This window comes from Micropterus dolomieu, linkage group LG02, assembly GCF_021292245.1.
Source record: "Micropterus dolomieu isolate WLL.071019.BEF.003 ecotype Adirondacks linkage group LG02, ASM2129224v1, whole genome shotgun sequence".
Classification (NCBI taxonomy): domain Eukaryota; kingdom Metazoa; phylum Chordata; class Actinopteri; order Centrarchiformes; family Centrarchidae; genus Micropterus; species Micropterus dolomieu.
In genome coordinates, this window is record NC_060151.1 from 20408215 (window position 1) to 20424045 (window position 15831).

At 40.3% G+C, this 15831-nt stretch overlaps 1 long non-coding RNA gene across 3 annotated transcripts in view; it reads left to right on the top strand.

The window, feature by feature from the left end:
• The window catches only part of LOC123983547, a 37350-nt gene extending 23381 nt beyond the window's left edge, over positions 1-13969 (top strand). Inside the window, exons 4-8 of one of the 3 annotated variants that reach the window (XR_006828211.1) lie at positions 980-1529; positions 1626-1742; positions 2808-2964; positions 6729-6858; positions 13824-13969. This is a non-coding gene — a long non-coding RNA (uncharacterized LOC123983547). The remainder of the gene's footprint in view (positions 1-979; positions 1530-1625; positions 1743-2807; positions 2965-6728; positions 6859-13823) is intronic. The other 2 variants (XR_006828210.1, XR_006828209.1) reach the window with 2 other exon arrangements.
• Positions 13970-15831: the final 1862 nt, after the last annotated feature.

The window sequence follows — 15831 nt, forward strand, 5'->3', positions numbered from 1 at the left end:
TACCCCCCCCCCCCCCCCCCCCCCCATGTCTATCTAATCAAAAATCAATTAAAAACACCTCGCCGCTGAGTCTCCAGAGCCGAGCCTAGGTTGAGGGTGGAACAGAAACACTTCCCGCACTCTCTCGCTCTTTCTCTCCCTCTCACAATCTCTCCCTCACTCCCTCTCTCTCTGCCTCTTCCTCCTATGGTCTCCTTCTCCCTCTCCCCTAAGCTCCGCCCCCCTGTCTACTGGAAGTTGGCAACATGATTTACGAGAACGGAGAACTTAATTTATATATTTTTTTCCTCTTGCATCCTCTCATTTATTTATTAGATTTTTCTCCCAGCCGCCTCTTCCTGTCTCTGGCGTGGAGGGGAGGCGGAGGATAGAGGGAGAGAGAGGATAGGATTAGATGGAGAGTGGTCTCGGGGCAGACCAGTAGACTGGCAGGCCTGCAGACATGGAACAGATCTGTCCCACACTTAATGGCATTAGTGCCGTCCCTGAAAGGGGGAGGGGAAGCCAGCAGGGAGACAGGCTAACATATTAAAACTGCTTCTATACCAGACGCTTGTCTACTCCACTCAAACTCCAACTCCAACTTCAACTTTCTGTCTTTCTGGGTGTATTTGTGTGTTGTTCAACTGAGCATGTGACAATTGTTCTGTCGAAACTGAACTCAGCTCTTGACTTAGACATACTCCTTTTAAAGCCATATAAACACAGGACCCATCAGAATACATTTTTCTAAATTTGGTCACACTGCACATACACACACAGCACAAATAATATGCCCTTTATTCTGCACACATGTCGATTCAGGCAGAAAACTTGCTCTACAATCGTGTCAGGTGCAAATGGACTTCAGCTCAAAAGCTAACATGGCCCTCGGTGGAAAGTGACATCTCTGTCAACTCTGTCTATGTGGATAAAACTACATCACTTCTTTCTCTGCACTCTCTCCTTAACTCATTTACACTTACCCTTTTCCCACCAGGATTTTACACATCTTACCAATCTGTGAGACTTTGGTGTGATCAGTGCCGGATTGCTGACTGTCAGCACACTTTCCAAAACTAGATCCGAGCCCCACGGCACCCTTAGAGGCTCAAATTACCCTCTCAAACCTGCTTGGACAGCACACTCATACTACACACTACTGCTGTTCCAGGAGCATTGAGAAATTGTATTCAGGAGTTGGACAAGAATGGTGAGGATTAAAAGGAAGAAAAAGACAGTTCAAGGTGGAAGATTGGAGTCAGCAACAAAAGACCAGGGACAGAAAAGAGTCAGACAAAGAGGAGATCGCTCAGCTTAAAAAATGCACATATCAAGTGTAGGAGACCACGGAGAGGCCGGAGTAGAGGAAGTGGCTTGGGAATGTGATAGGACACTGACAGACAGATGGAGCCAACACGCTGTGTCTTTTGATTAATGAAGCAGAGAGTTAGTAAATATACATGGACCCCGCCCTCCAGCTCTTTCAGCTGTCTCAGCACAGCGCGGCATGGATGGATGGGGGATTTCTATCTCGCCTTTAAGAAAAGGTTAAGTCAAGGCAATATTGTTGTGGATCTTGAAAATATTAGCAATGCTTTCCCCTCTGTCATGCGACCGTGATTTATCCATCTTCCTCTGTGCAGGTTGTTGAGGAGGAGGAGGACGAGGGAAAGCGGGGACAGGAGATCGGCAGACACTAACAGCCTGGGGAGTGTTTTCTCTTTATCTCTATGTCACAAAGGCCACCCCGGGTACAGCAGGTGTGTCTGGGAACAGCTTTAGAGAGAGCTATTGATCCTACTGTGTACTCCTACTGTATATAGCCGAGCTCTGCCCACATCCTCACACCCTGAGGAAAACTATACAGGAACAGGCCACGCTAAAGGTCACCCTCTGATGGAGATAGGAAGCTGCATCTGGCTCTGCATACCTATTTAGTGTCTTAACTGGCTTGAAACCTTATTACTAAGTCAATCCTCATTCTCACACACTTTAATTTCAAAGCAGCAGTTATGCGTAGTGATTGTAAACATTGCTGTGGAAAATGGGGAGGGAGAACAACAAATAGCATGACTAGACTATATTAGTACTTTATTAGTTGGTTAAAAAAGTACAATTACGAACATTGATTAAGTTGTTACCCGCAGAGCCCAGTAATTATCAATATCAATTATTGCTTGTTTCAGCTATGATTTTAATTAGATGCATTATCAAAACTTTTCTGTCACATAACCAGCATTTCCACCTTCTCATAGTTTGTCATTTTTTAAAGATGCTCCTGTAACATGTCCTTGCTTAGAGACTTGTATTTTGTTTCACTATAAATTCTAATTACATATTAGAATTTTCTGTTCCTAATGTCTCAACACTTCAAGAAATATGTCCTCTTCAAAGAGCGAGTTAATATTAAAGTTGTTTCCACCTCAGTTCAAAACAAGGTCACAATAGCTTCACAATTTGTATTGGAGATACAATTAAAAAAACATCTTTTGCATCTAATTCACTGAGGTACCACATATTGTGGTTGGCATTTTCTGAAAATCTTAGAAAAACTGTAGGACACTGTTGTTTGAAAATGCAGAATGGATAAATAAATACATTTTATTCCATTCAGCTGACAGTCCAGGATATGTCATATTCACTGAAGGCTTTATCGTGAGAATTGTAAGTAATTTTATTTAGCTGTGTGTTTTTCAGGCACTTCTTTAAACACTGGACACTGAATTGGTTTGTTGGATGCCACGTTATGCGCAGCTGTATGTGTTTAGCCTGCAGTTAATTCTGGATGGAAGTGAATGTCCATTAAATGTAATCTTGTTTTTCAGTCCAGCGCTCAGACCACAACTTCAGAGAATTGGCCACCGATGAAGACATCATCCATCATCCTACTGACGCTCAGCCAGAACACTTAGAGATAAATATGGAGGCTTTTCAAGTTGTACCTGTCTATGAAAAACCACCACAATCATAAACACACACAGAGTATGAATACACAAACTCATAATTCCTATCTACTTCTGCAAATCAAATTTGTAAAAAAAAAATTTTTTTAAATTCTCGTGCCTATTCATGAGCTACTCCTCATTCTGTCAGCAGCAGCTTCACCGCATTTTATCCAGCGTCATTATTTCATAATCTTGATGATGGCTGCTGCTGTATGTCTGCATGTGTATGTGTACACCAGCTTCTCTACCCCACCTTAACTCCTCAAAATGTATGAAGAAACCCAAAATAATCCACTCAGAAATTTGAGTTCTTGGTTTAATGAAATAGTGCTTTTAGAGTTGATCTGAGGAGCCCACTAGAACACTTATCTTAGCATCAACAGTGCTGCAGAAAAAAGAGCCGCCTTAATCTGATTGCTGGAGCTCTAAAAGGTTTTCTGCACATGGGTTCCTCTGCAGGCCGCTGGGCTCCAGGGCCAGGCTGGGCACTGAGGCCTGACTGCCAGCCCGACTTCGTGGCTGGACTGGCTGATAAAGTCCAGAGACTCATTGGTGTCTTTGTTAGCCACCAAGAGCCTACGAGTAAGATGATACCAATTAGAGGCTTTGAAAGTGTGATTCAATAAGTGGACACTACACACAGATGGATGCAGAAGCTCACAGATACACAACACCCATACCTTTTTCATACAAAAAAGATACAGTTATGGTATGTGTCCACACACACATGCAGACACATACTTTTAGACTCTGTGATTTGCTTTTGTTCCCTTTTTTTCACTGTACACCTACACATCAGTCTATGGACTCACACAGAGGAATTCATTTATCAGCGGTTCACAGTGCCCTGAAGCAAGTGAGAGCTGCAGCAGACATTGATCAAACTGACTTCTAACATGAAGAAGTTCAAAACCGCACTTTTCAAATCCCTTTACTGCCAGCAACCTTCCACTACTGAAATAAAAGAAAGCACTCATACTCACACACATACACATACTTGCACATTATTACACCCTGCTGTGTGTATTCTACCAAACATGAGCACACAGACTCACAGACCCACACTCACACACTCTTACACAATGCAACCTAACCCTGACATTTTTAGCTCACACTCATACAAAAATGGCATCAGTGCCTTTCACATTCCTCATCTGAATGACTGAGAAAATGTTTCAGTGATAACAAAGGTATTTTAAAAGTGACAGTGAAAACAATTCAATGACTGAATGCACTGTTTTTTTAAAGGAGCCATGTAGCTGTTCCCTGAAATGAGCACATTGTGCTGTTAAAGTACAAATCATCACCTCAAATTACTAATTTGTGCGCTCAATGGCCTTTTTCATTCCCTCATTTTAGTAATGTGTACCACTGAATTACTTAATTTGCTCCTTTGAATTAATAATTAGTGCCCTCAAATTTCTAAATCACACACTCAAATTCTTTCCAATTATTAGCATAATCACCTTCGTTCCATTTGTTCTTGTTCCCCCGACATTCTCATTATAGACGCTTGGATCTAATACTGTTTTATCAGGTTTTAGGCTGTTAAATACAATTTTGTATTATCTTTGGCATTACTTAAACTTATTTTACAGGATAACAGATGAGCTTTGCTGAAAGAGAGGGAATGCAAAAGTGTGAAGGCTAAAAAGTTCGAATTCACCTGTGTCAGTTTGCCACTGAGACTGCAAATCTCCACCTTTGGTTCAGATAAGCTCTCTAAACTACTCAAAGAATAACAGAAGCCTGTGTTCCTCCTACAAACAACACTAAATCCTGTTTGGCTTCCACAAAAGTCAAGGAAATACACCATCTTTTTGCACAGCAGCTCCAGAGTTATTAGCCTTTGTTCCAACTGTTTTGCATATTCAGCCTCCCTTCCAGCCCACATAGATGTTAATGCACTCCCACACAAACAGATCGGTGTGAACAGGCCAAACATATTTTCCATCTCTCTCTCTCACACACACATGCACTGTCTCAACTGTCTTTCACTGCTGTCTTTTTCTAAATCCCACTCACATCACACGTAACCAGGCACACACGTGTCCAAACACACACACACACACACACACACACACACACACACACAGATAGTTGCACAAAGTATGTATTTCGTGAGTCTCTGGCAACCACCTCTCAGTGTGCTGGATCAGCTGAAATAGGATCCATCCCTCAGATCCCACTGTACCTCTCACACATACTGATGTAGCCTGATCTCCTGTCAGTGAGATGGCCTGCAGGGAGCGAGTCTGGGGCTTATAGCACGGCCTCCAGAGACCTTCTCAGCCAGATGCTCAAAGCTGGAAAGCCAGGAAACAATAGATACTACAGACAGCCAGCGATATTATGGGGCCAAGGCAGCTGCACAGTGGGCCCGCGTTGTTTATGTTACTTTATATGACATCACATCACAGCTCAAGTCTGGCAAGTCACCAGTGTTATGATGTGAGATGAATGCAGTACAGCGATACGCCTCAGGACACACATAATTGCATGGTAACACACTTGTGCATACTTGTATAAAGGCACACACGTGCACTTAGTTCACCGTGGCAATGGTGTCACAACAGTGGGCATGAAAACAGACTGTGTCAAAGCGAATCTACAGCACAAAGGCGGTGTGTCACTGCATGATAGCGTTCAAATGAAACCATAGCCACAGCTCTGACTCTGCAGTCGCTGGTTTGCAAGGTGTTTAAAGAAAAAAAAAAAGGTGTTTTTACAACTTGGGTCTTATTTTGGTTTGTATTGGCTAACAATGACATTAGTTACAACAATTTATTCAACAACTTGTTTGCTGAGATCTGGAGCTGTAAATCTCAGCAATTAAGTTTGTGTCTGTTTATAGCTTCCATTTGTTTGTGACTGCACATGTAATGTGTCCATTGACATGCCTGTAAAAGAAAAAAGCTAAAGTGAAAAATGTTGCTAATCAATATTGTAAAAAACAAACAAACAGAAAACATAGTGAATATAAAGTCAGAATGTGAGGTTATAATCAAAAAAGTAAGACTATTAATTATTCTGGAGTTATTACTACGTTCAAGTTATTACTACGTTCAAGTGAATCATCAATAAAAATCAATTCATCAAAACTCTCTGCCCATGTTTCATGCTACAGAGCTGATTTCTTTACACAGACGAGCATGTAAAATAAAACAGCACAGACTTGCCTTGTTGTGGGAACATTGCATTCATTTCTTCCTTCAATACAGTTTTTGTTCCCCGGGAGAGGCAGGTGCTCCACTCTCTGCAATACAGTTTGGTATATCCCCCTTTTCTCCCTTCTTTATTACTCTCTTTACATGAGAATGTATAAATATGGGATTATTGAGAAATTGATTGTTGCTCTCCAGTGTGGCCTTCCTCCCATTATTCTCTCATGCCTGCATAAGAAGCTAAAAATCCATCTGTGGCCCTGGCTGCAGACAATTGTCTGAAAGACCTGCTCCATCCAAACTGAATTAGAATCAATGTGGAACATACACAAGTAAGAGCATCATTAGATCAAGAGACATAAGTAAAGAGAGGGACAGTGAAGGAGAGGAAAAGCAGCTGATTGCTCTCCTCCGTTTCAAGCCATGTTATCAAGCTTTAAATGAGATCAGTATGAATCAAATTCGGTTTCCTTTTTTTCAATTCTTCAAGTGTTCATCTCTGCGTCTGCCGGTTGGTTACTTTTTCTCACAAGCACAGTGTGCACGTACACACAAAAACTCACAACTTTTCCAAGTGACTGTTGAGCCCAGCCTTGAGCCTTCAACTCTTGACGTAAGCACCACTTTCTCTCTGCAGACAAGAAGGGGGTGCAGAGTTAGAAGAGGAGGAGGAGGAGGAGGAGCACAAGAAGATGCTGGCGGAGGAGAAGAAGGAGGATGAGGAAGAGGAGAGGAGAGCATAGCAAAGAAGAAGGAAGTGAACGACAGTGAGTCATGTGCAAAGACACAGCTGGTGTGACTGGGCTGCCTGAGTGAGAGCAAGATGTGTGACAGAGACTGAGAGAAAGATGAAAGGCTGTGGGTGGGTACAGTAGAAGAAGAAGAGGCGTATTATAGTGAAGCTGAAAGCAGGTCAGCAATAAATGGAAATACAAGGTGATTGATATGCCTGTCACAGAGGCAAAAAGCTAGAGATATGAATTAGGGAAATATGGTACAGAACCTAGAGAGGAGTCAGCAGGAGATTAGTGAGTGTTAGATAGCGAGATTTATTCAACAGGAGATGAAGAGATACTTGGAGAGAGCAACGCTAAAAAGCAAAGGAGGATAGGGTAGGCGGGCGTTTTAAGTAATTCTGAAACTGATACAGTTTGTAGGCAGGAGAGAGTTGTGTGAGGGGGATGAGACAGGGAGAGGAGATATGGTGTGAAAAAAGAGAGATACAGAGAAAGTAAGATATGAGAGGGGGTGAGATAGAGATAGATAGGCCGGCCTGGAGTGAGACAGAGTTATCGGCCATGATCGATCTGGCCGGCTGATGCCAAATGGGGGGTGTAATGATGGGTAATGATATGAGCCTGGAGAGGGAGCACAGTGTGTGTCTATGCGTGTGTGTGTCCTGGATCCATGACCGTTGCTCACTCTTTCATTAATTGGGCCATTTCATCGCGCATCGCAGAGAGGGTTTAATACACGCCCCCATAACAATCTATATATACTGTACGTCACAAGTTGAATCTCTCTATATCTCAAGCTTTGCTCCCTGTCCATTTATCTTCCTATTACTCTTTTTTGTGATCCAGACTCTATCCTCACTCCTTCTTCTTCTCTTAGTACATCTTACTCCTTTCTTTCAAGCCATTCTATCCCCTCAAATCTGTTCATCTGTTTTTCAAATGAACCTGTGAAACATGCATTGTCGCCGGGTAGTGCAATGTTTCAATTGATAAAATGCATAGCATGCCAAGCCACACAAACATGCACACAGGCACACACATGCACACACACACACACACACACACAATGACATGTTTATCTGCACACCCTTGGCAGACCTACTGACTCTTAAACAGTTTCCACAGCAACATGAAGTGGCTAAGAATAATGTATTCTGTTATGGTTGGGGATGATTAGCATCATCCTGTTCTGTTTCAATATCAGCATTAGACTCCTTTTCTCAGACAAATCTTTTAAAGACACATTAGAAGAGATTGTAACATGTCACAGGGTTAGCTATATAATTTAAGTGAGCAACAGTTTTGCTTGAATGTGAGAGCGAAGGGATGCTAAACTATACAGACTGGCTGAATAGTCATAAAAATGCATTTACACTGGCACGATTCAATGGATAAGCTAGTCTGTGGCCATTACTATGGAAACCAAATCCAATCCAAACCAGAAATTTAGGCCAAGATCACATCTTTCAGAATTGACTATTTTCCAGCAACAGCATTTGACCATACTGATAGTAACTCACAAGCAGGCAGAATCTGTGACGAGCAGAATAATAAATAGTATTTCATTCACGGACAAACTAGCAGCTTTATATTATTTAAAACAACTGAATAATGGCATATATACTTAGTTCATATTCAACACACTTTCACTGAAACATAATGTAACTGACTGTCTCAATTTTTCTTAATTGTAAAATGAATCCATTAAAGTTTATTTCTTGTACAGTATTTATTATCTCTGCCAGACGATAAGCAGTCTCCTGGGTGAAAGTCCTTTGTACTTTGTACTCTTTATACTATGTCACCTAACCTCTAAGACATTCGCGTGTAAAATAACACAGTCTCTGCACAATATAAGTCAGTGTAGACTAAATGCCGTGAATGACATGCGAAAAGCATGTCATTTCAACACATTGGCACATTATTCATATGCCATTTGGTGATGCCAGGCCTGGCAGAGATCTGCACTCTACTGAGTGCACTGTTCTAGTTATAAGATGTTAATTGTGTATTGAATGGTGTAACTATTTTCCACAATGACACATAAATAGTACCAGCTCTCCCGATTAAATTATGAAAACATGTTTCAGATGAGGAGTTCAATCCAAAACCAATTAAATTAAAACAATGTAACTTCGGTTGAGATGGGGCTAGGGGGTGCATGCGACACAACAAAACTCGGGCCACACAAAACCAAAGATTAGTGTTCTTATTAACAATCTACAGCCAAATAACAAATTTTAGAAGACCAGTTTTAAACAGAATAAACATATATGGTGGTATGCAAATGTCATAATGAACTGATTAGATAGATGGTTTCATCAGCAGCAAAATTAATCAGTCAAATGCAGCTCTCTCCCCACCTCACTGTTTTTTCAAGAAAAAAAGGTAACATTGTCCTCCCTTTCATGCATGGTGTCCACATTTTGGACAGTTATTTTAACTAAATTTCTCCAAGTCATTTGAGGACAGTGTCAGTTGTTTGATTCCAACATTGTAACAGTGGTTACTCTCTTGTTTTCTAAATATTTATTGCATGATGACCTCATAAATCCAAGATGGCCGATTATGATGACCACGTGGTAAATGACTCAGGCACATCTGTGAAAAACTTTTATTCAAGGAGGTCAATCAAGGTAAAAAAAAATATTAGGATGTGCAGTAAAGTATTATTAACAGGTTTTTGTTTTATAAATTAAAGAGTAAAATGTAGTTTGTGCAGCTCTCTCCCCACCTCACTGTTTTTTCAAGAAAAAAATGTGATTTTTTAATTATAATCACACAATTACAAAGCAGAAGTGAAAAATGGTTTGCCCACAAAATGGCAGGCAGAATGGGGCACTTAAATTCAGTAATCCTTGCTTACTGCTGTTTAACAGGCTAATGTGTTGTGGTAATGAGAGACGGTTAACCTGTCAATGTGCATAGAAATACGTGCAGGAGATCTATTCTTCGTGACATTACACAAATAGCCCTATACATGAATTATTAAAAACATTATCTAGATTTTTTAAAGATTCTTTTTATTACTCAAAATTGTGCTAAAATAAAAATCCATTTACATTTTTTTTCAAACTTCTGTTCTATTTTTTAATTATTTAATTGTCCACGTATGTGGACACCATCCAACAAAGGAGTAAAATGTCACACCTGAAAATATGGAATATTATGTTTTTTATGTCATGTTATGCTATGTATTTAAGCTCAATAGTTGAAAATTAACAATAAAACACATATTTAAGAACAAATAAAGGAAACACACTCAAGGTGGTATTTATAAATGTAGTTACCTGTATGGGGAATCCCAGTAGTATATTTTTATCCTTATCTAATTTCATGTTGAATCATCTCCGTTTATCAACATCCAACATCTAACAGATTACATAGTTCTAGTTAAAACTGATTGCTTTACAGTATGTGAGTACAATACTTATTCTTATATCTTGCAAAGGCTGTAAAGCAGTCAAAAGTGGCCATTTAATGCTGTAATATGCACTTTTGCATTGTTATTTATGTTCATATATTTGTTAAATGTCTATTTTATTATAATATAATAAATTTCATCTCATCATAAAATTAGAATAGATAAACTACCAGGTTACAGAAATCAAACTTAATGCAATCTCACTCCACTGTTGCATGACGCCCACATACGAGGAGAGTTGGTTTTTGGTGTATAAAAACTACATTTTACTCTAAATTTTAATTTATAAAACAAAAACCTGTTAATAATACTTTACTGCACATCCTAGTATTTTTTTACCTTGATTGACCTCCTTGAATAAAAGTTTTTCACAGATGTGCCTGAGTCATTTACCACGTGGTCATCATAATCGGCCATCTTGGATTTATGAGGTCATCATGCAATAAATATTTAGAAAACAAGAGAGTAACCACTGTTACAATGTTGGAATCAAACAACTGACACTGTCCTCAAATGACTTGGAGAAATTTAGTTAAAATAACTGTCCAAAATGTGGACACCATGCATGAAAGTTAGGACAATGTTACCTTTCTTCCTTTTGCCATTTATGCACATGAAATGAATAAATTGAGCAATGAAGCCATATACGTTTTCAGCTCACAGAACACAAACGCCCACATTATGGTGCAGTTAGTGAATATAGGTATCTATTTATAAGCATCAGCTAAAATATTTTGTCTAAAATTCAAAGGCTGCAGCTCCATTACCCACAGACACATCAATTTGCTGTTATATGTGGTGCTTTATTTATCAAAACATTGTAAAACCAGGGAATCCAAACTGAAATCAGTCAAGGGAATGGACACAAATTAACTTGAACACAACTCTATCAAATGTAATATATTTTAACCCTAATTCAGTGAAAATGACTCTAGTGATGCCTTGCCATCTTTCGGAAAGATGTAAGTAAATGTCAGTAAAGTAAATGTTGGTCCTCTCATTTTTTGATATTCTTCCCTTACTGACTTATTTAAGCTCATTAGCCTAATGTTTTTGTTATTTAAATACATAAAGAGAGGTAATGTACGTTCATCAAAAAGTATGAACTCTCTTTTAAGAGCGAGTTTAAAAATCCACTGAGGTCAATAATATAAATGAACTTGGTAAAAAAAAAAAAAGATTTCTTGTATCATGAAAGTCCAACCTTGTTTATCAAACCCTAATCCCGTTTGTTCTCAAACATTATTCGTACCAAGCTAGTTTGAAAAACGTAAACTGGCTGCCTCACTCATATTATGTAACTTGATTTGTTACAAGCTTTTTTACACTTGATGATACAAATGATGACGAGTTCCTGATGAAAGCCTGCTCAGGACTGAATACAGGAAGCAGTAAACGGAAACCGAGCATCGTCCCATTATCTTTTCTCCAGCAACTCATCCTCACAACTTCACAAGCTGTGCCTACAAAAACACTCATGTGGACAAACTGGCAAGTGAGCATGAGGAAAATAAATGAGAGGGAAAGGCTGGTTAATGAGAAATGCTATTTTTACTGCTTTGATGTCCCCCATCCACATAAGCACACAGCTTAGACAAAAACAAATTAGAGATGTCGACTGCATCCCAAAGACATTAAAAACATATTAGCACAACAACCATTTGAGACTGTGTCCACACACATGCACATGTGCTGTGTGTGTATCTGCATTTCATATTCAGAAAAAGTATTCTCAGTAAATTTCTTAGCACTTGTCCACACTGGTTGGTATTATGCATATCACTGTGAGCAGTTGTTCCTTATGGCTAATAGTAGACAAAATATCAACATAATGACACCATAGTTTCTGCATGGCTAGATGACTCAGAGGCATAGTATCATGATTCATTTCCCCACTGAGAGTTGTGTAGAATATAGATCAACAACATCAATGGGTGATGAAAACATCTAGATGGATCTAAAGGCACTTTGTCTAACTTTTTAAATAGCTACCGATCGTCGGGCAGCCTCCATCTTCACATGAAGATAGGATTCATGGGAGAGGTCAGCCAGTGGAAATGCAAAACTAGAAACCTGTGGAGAGAATGACAGGCTGGCCAAACAAAAAGATCAAGAAATCCCGAAAGCAAAAGACTTTAGGAGTTGCCCAATTACAGTATTCTTACATGATTTGCATTACTGTGAACGCCCAACTGAGCATCACCACCTTCGCCACCTCTCGCTTGTCGCAGTGGGAGTGTCAACCCTCATAAGCTTTAGCAAACTTTGCTCGTTAGCAAGTATTGAGTAAATAAGCAACCCACCACTCTCTCTAGGAATATGCATGACTTTGTGCCAAGCAGCACTTCATTTTTGTTTTTTAAGGCAAGGGTCATACAAAACAGGAATTGCAGAAACGTAATAATCTCATCCAGCACAGATTCCTCCACATCTGGTAAAGATAAAACTTTCTGGCCAACCTCTCTGTCAGTTTTTTTGACAAATCACAATAGCACCTCCAGGCAAAGCTGGCACATATTGTAGTGGGGCTACACCAATTTCTGTTTACTAAAACTGATTCCAATAATAAACTTTGGATATTACACAACAATACCAGGAAATGCCTTAATTTTAAACCTGCAAACCTCACTGTGGAACATTTGTTGTTTAGGGTAGCATGATTCAAATTATAATACAATCTGTCATCTCTCTTTGTCTAAGGTTTGGTTAGGCTTAGGCACAAAACTGCATTGTCAAGGTTAGAGAAACATCATGGTCATGGTTAAAAGAAAACAACACTGACTGTTGCTAGGAAGCAGGAAAAGAACAGCTGTCACTCATGTCAAAGTCACATGTTCTGTTGCAGCATGCACCTAAGAGGGTTTGAGGCACTACAGCACATCATGTGTCCATTTAGGCATTTGAACAAACAACCAATGCTGTCATTTTTCTCGAGAAGACTTTCTAATTTGTTTATTAAAAGAAAGATAGGTTTGATACTGATTGACACCACTAATTTGCATGACAATCTGTAGGAACTTTATGTAACACACATTGCACAAAACACCGAGAGAAGCATAAGGGGAGACACAGGTAGACAGCAAAGGAAGAAGGGTTGAGGGTATTCATGACATTAAGGGAACGGTAATGAGTGACACCGACAATCTGCACTGTATCTCAGGGAAAACAGAGGAGACAGGAGAAATTACGGAAGATTGGTTAAAATGAGAAAAGCAGAAATGGCGGCAATAACTGACCACTGACTCTAGACCACAGTCAATATATCTAAGTGGATTTTAGCTGTGCTGCGATAGAAGAAATGTTCCAGCACGCCCACAATGGGCGCGCACACACACACACACAAAACAAACAAACTCAGAATTGGTTTAATTCCACCAGCTGGGTTTGAATGTGAGAATAGAAAGTGACATTATACACATACACAGTGCTATGGTTTCGCGCCTGCCTGCAGCTTCATTGGGTAGGTGGGGGCAGCAAGGTTGCAGGCTGCAATATTAAACCATCAATCACCCCCCAAATTAGGCATTTTACATCACACAAGCACTTACAGCTCTCTTTCCTTCTCCCACAGGTGGGGTCCAAGCCACGGGAAAAGAGATTACATCACAAAAGCAATGATGGTGCAGCAAGACCCATGAATACATTACACCATCATATATACGCAGAGCATGGGCGGAAGGTAGCAAGAAATAATAAATCAAAATGAATGCTATCAAATCAACTAGTTATTTCTTTACTCTGAGGTACATGAAGTATGCATATATGCAGGAACTTTCTTACACTAGTCACAGAAAATTGGAACATGTGATTTGTATTAACAGTTGTTTGCAGTATCTCATTTCTGATTTATTCCCCAATGCATCTTTTTGTCATGTGACCATGTTAAACAGAGCAAACAGCTCATTTCAAGTACCCATTGGAAGAGATGGCGTTGTGTCCACTCTGCCGTTTCTCACGTTTTGATTATAAAAAACATCTGGGGTATCAATGAGCCGGGAAGCCATTAACAAACACAAACGAGGAGAGCAACCGAAGACACAGAGGAGGGAAACATGAGGTTAAAGTAGAAGCAAAGGAGGAGGAGGAAAAAGTGAAGGGAAAAGACAGAAAGGAATAGAGAGGGTAAGGGTAAATGAAGCATGGAGTTGCATTTATCCCAATTACCAACTGCAGGGGTCTTGGGTGAGAAGGGAGAGAGTGTCCACCCCCATTAACAGTGTTTACTGACATGCCTGCTGATTACAAGCTGGGGAGAGAAACTGATTGCACAGCTCTCCTCTCTTTGCAAACATGAAAAAGAAAAAAAACGCATCAACACTCCATGCATAGACACACACAAACACAGCAAACCCAGAATAGTTTATTTTACATGCGATCTTCTTCTTCATCCTCTTTCCTCTCTCCACCCTACCTCTCTCTATGACTCCCTCATTTTCACTCAATCTGCCAGAGCGCACGAGTTAAAGGTAGATTTCATATGACCCCATTGTGAGTCCCCTCAATTCTCGTGTTCCTCGTCTCTGTCGCTCTGTGTTGTGTGGCGGTGATAATGGAAGTAATTACACTGGTCCATGTCTGTTCCACAGCAGCAGCAGCAGCACAGGCAGACTGTGGCACTGTGACACCCGCTGCCCGACCACATCCTCACAAACTCTGGAGAATCACAGTTAAAAGGCCTGCACACTGTCACACAGAAACACAAACACCAGGGAATAAATTGTGTTTGTCTACGAGGTGATAGAAAGCCTATGGATATTTGTGTACTGTAGTTTTCACTCCCCGTTCATTCCGCAACTATTTCACCAAGCTTGAATGTGTTGTACGGTTTCTGTGGGATTTGCTGGATTCTGGTCTTATGGCATTGCTGAGATAAGCTGCCCGTGGGCGAACATACTGCTGCACTTCTGACCCAGCAATACAAAATGATATAACCTCTGTAGCGCAGGATTGCAGTTGATACAAGGGAATAGAAGAGCAGACGATAAAGAGCATGGAGGAAATGTGTGAGTTCCTCTTGAAAAGAGGGGGGGACAAAGGAATGGAAATGCAGAGCAGCATATCTCAACAAAACCAGAGATGAAGAGAACGAGAATGTGCATTTGACATAGCAAATGGCCTGGGGAGGTAAAAAAGGAAGATAAATAATGAATACAAAGTGCTTGTTGGGTAAATGAATATATGAAAAAGAGACATTTCATTCACTGGCTTCAGAATTTTAGGAACATTTTATCTCTGCAGAATTTATAGGCAACATTTGCATTCTGCATGTTACATCACAAAATGAGTTGAGGCAAATAGGTGAGCAGAACGAACCTGAAGGATTCAGGAATAAGCCTTTATGGCTCTCCAGGCTGCAGAGAAAATAGTCACGTCTGTGTTCAAACAAGGGCACAAAGAGAAGAAGAGGACATCGTAGAGTTGCCCTTGCTTCTTTCTTATCATCACTTCTCTCCTCCTTCTCCACGCTCTTGTCTGGGTCTGACCTCTCTCAGCCCGTCTGTCAACTCCAAGCCAGGACTCTAGCCTATCTGAAGAGAGACACCTAGTGGTGTAGATCAAACCCCATCTACCCCTGGGCA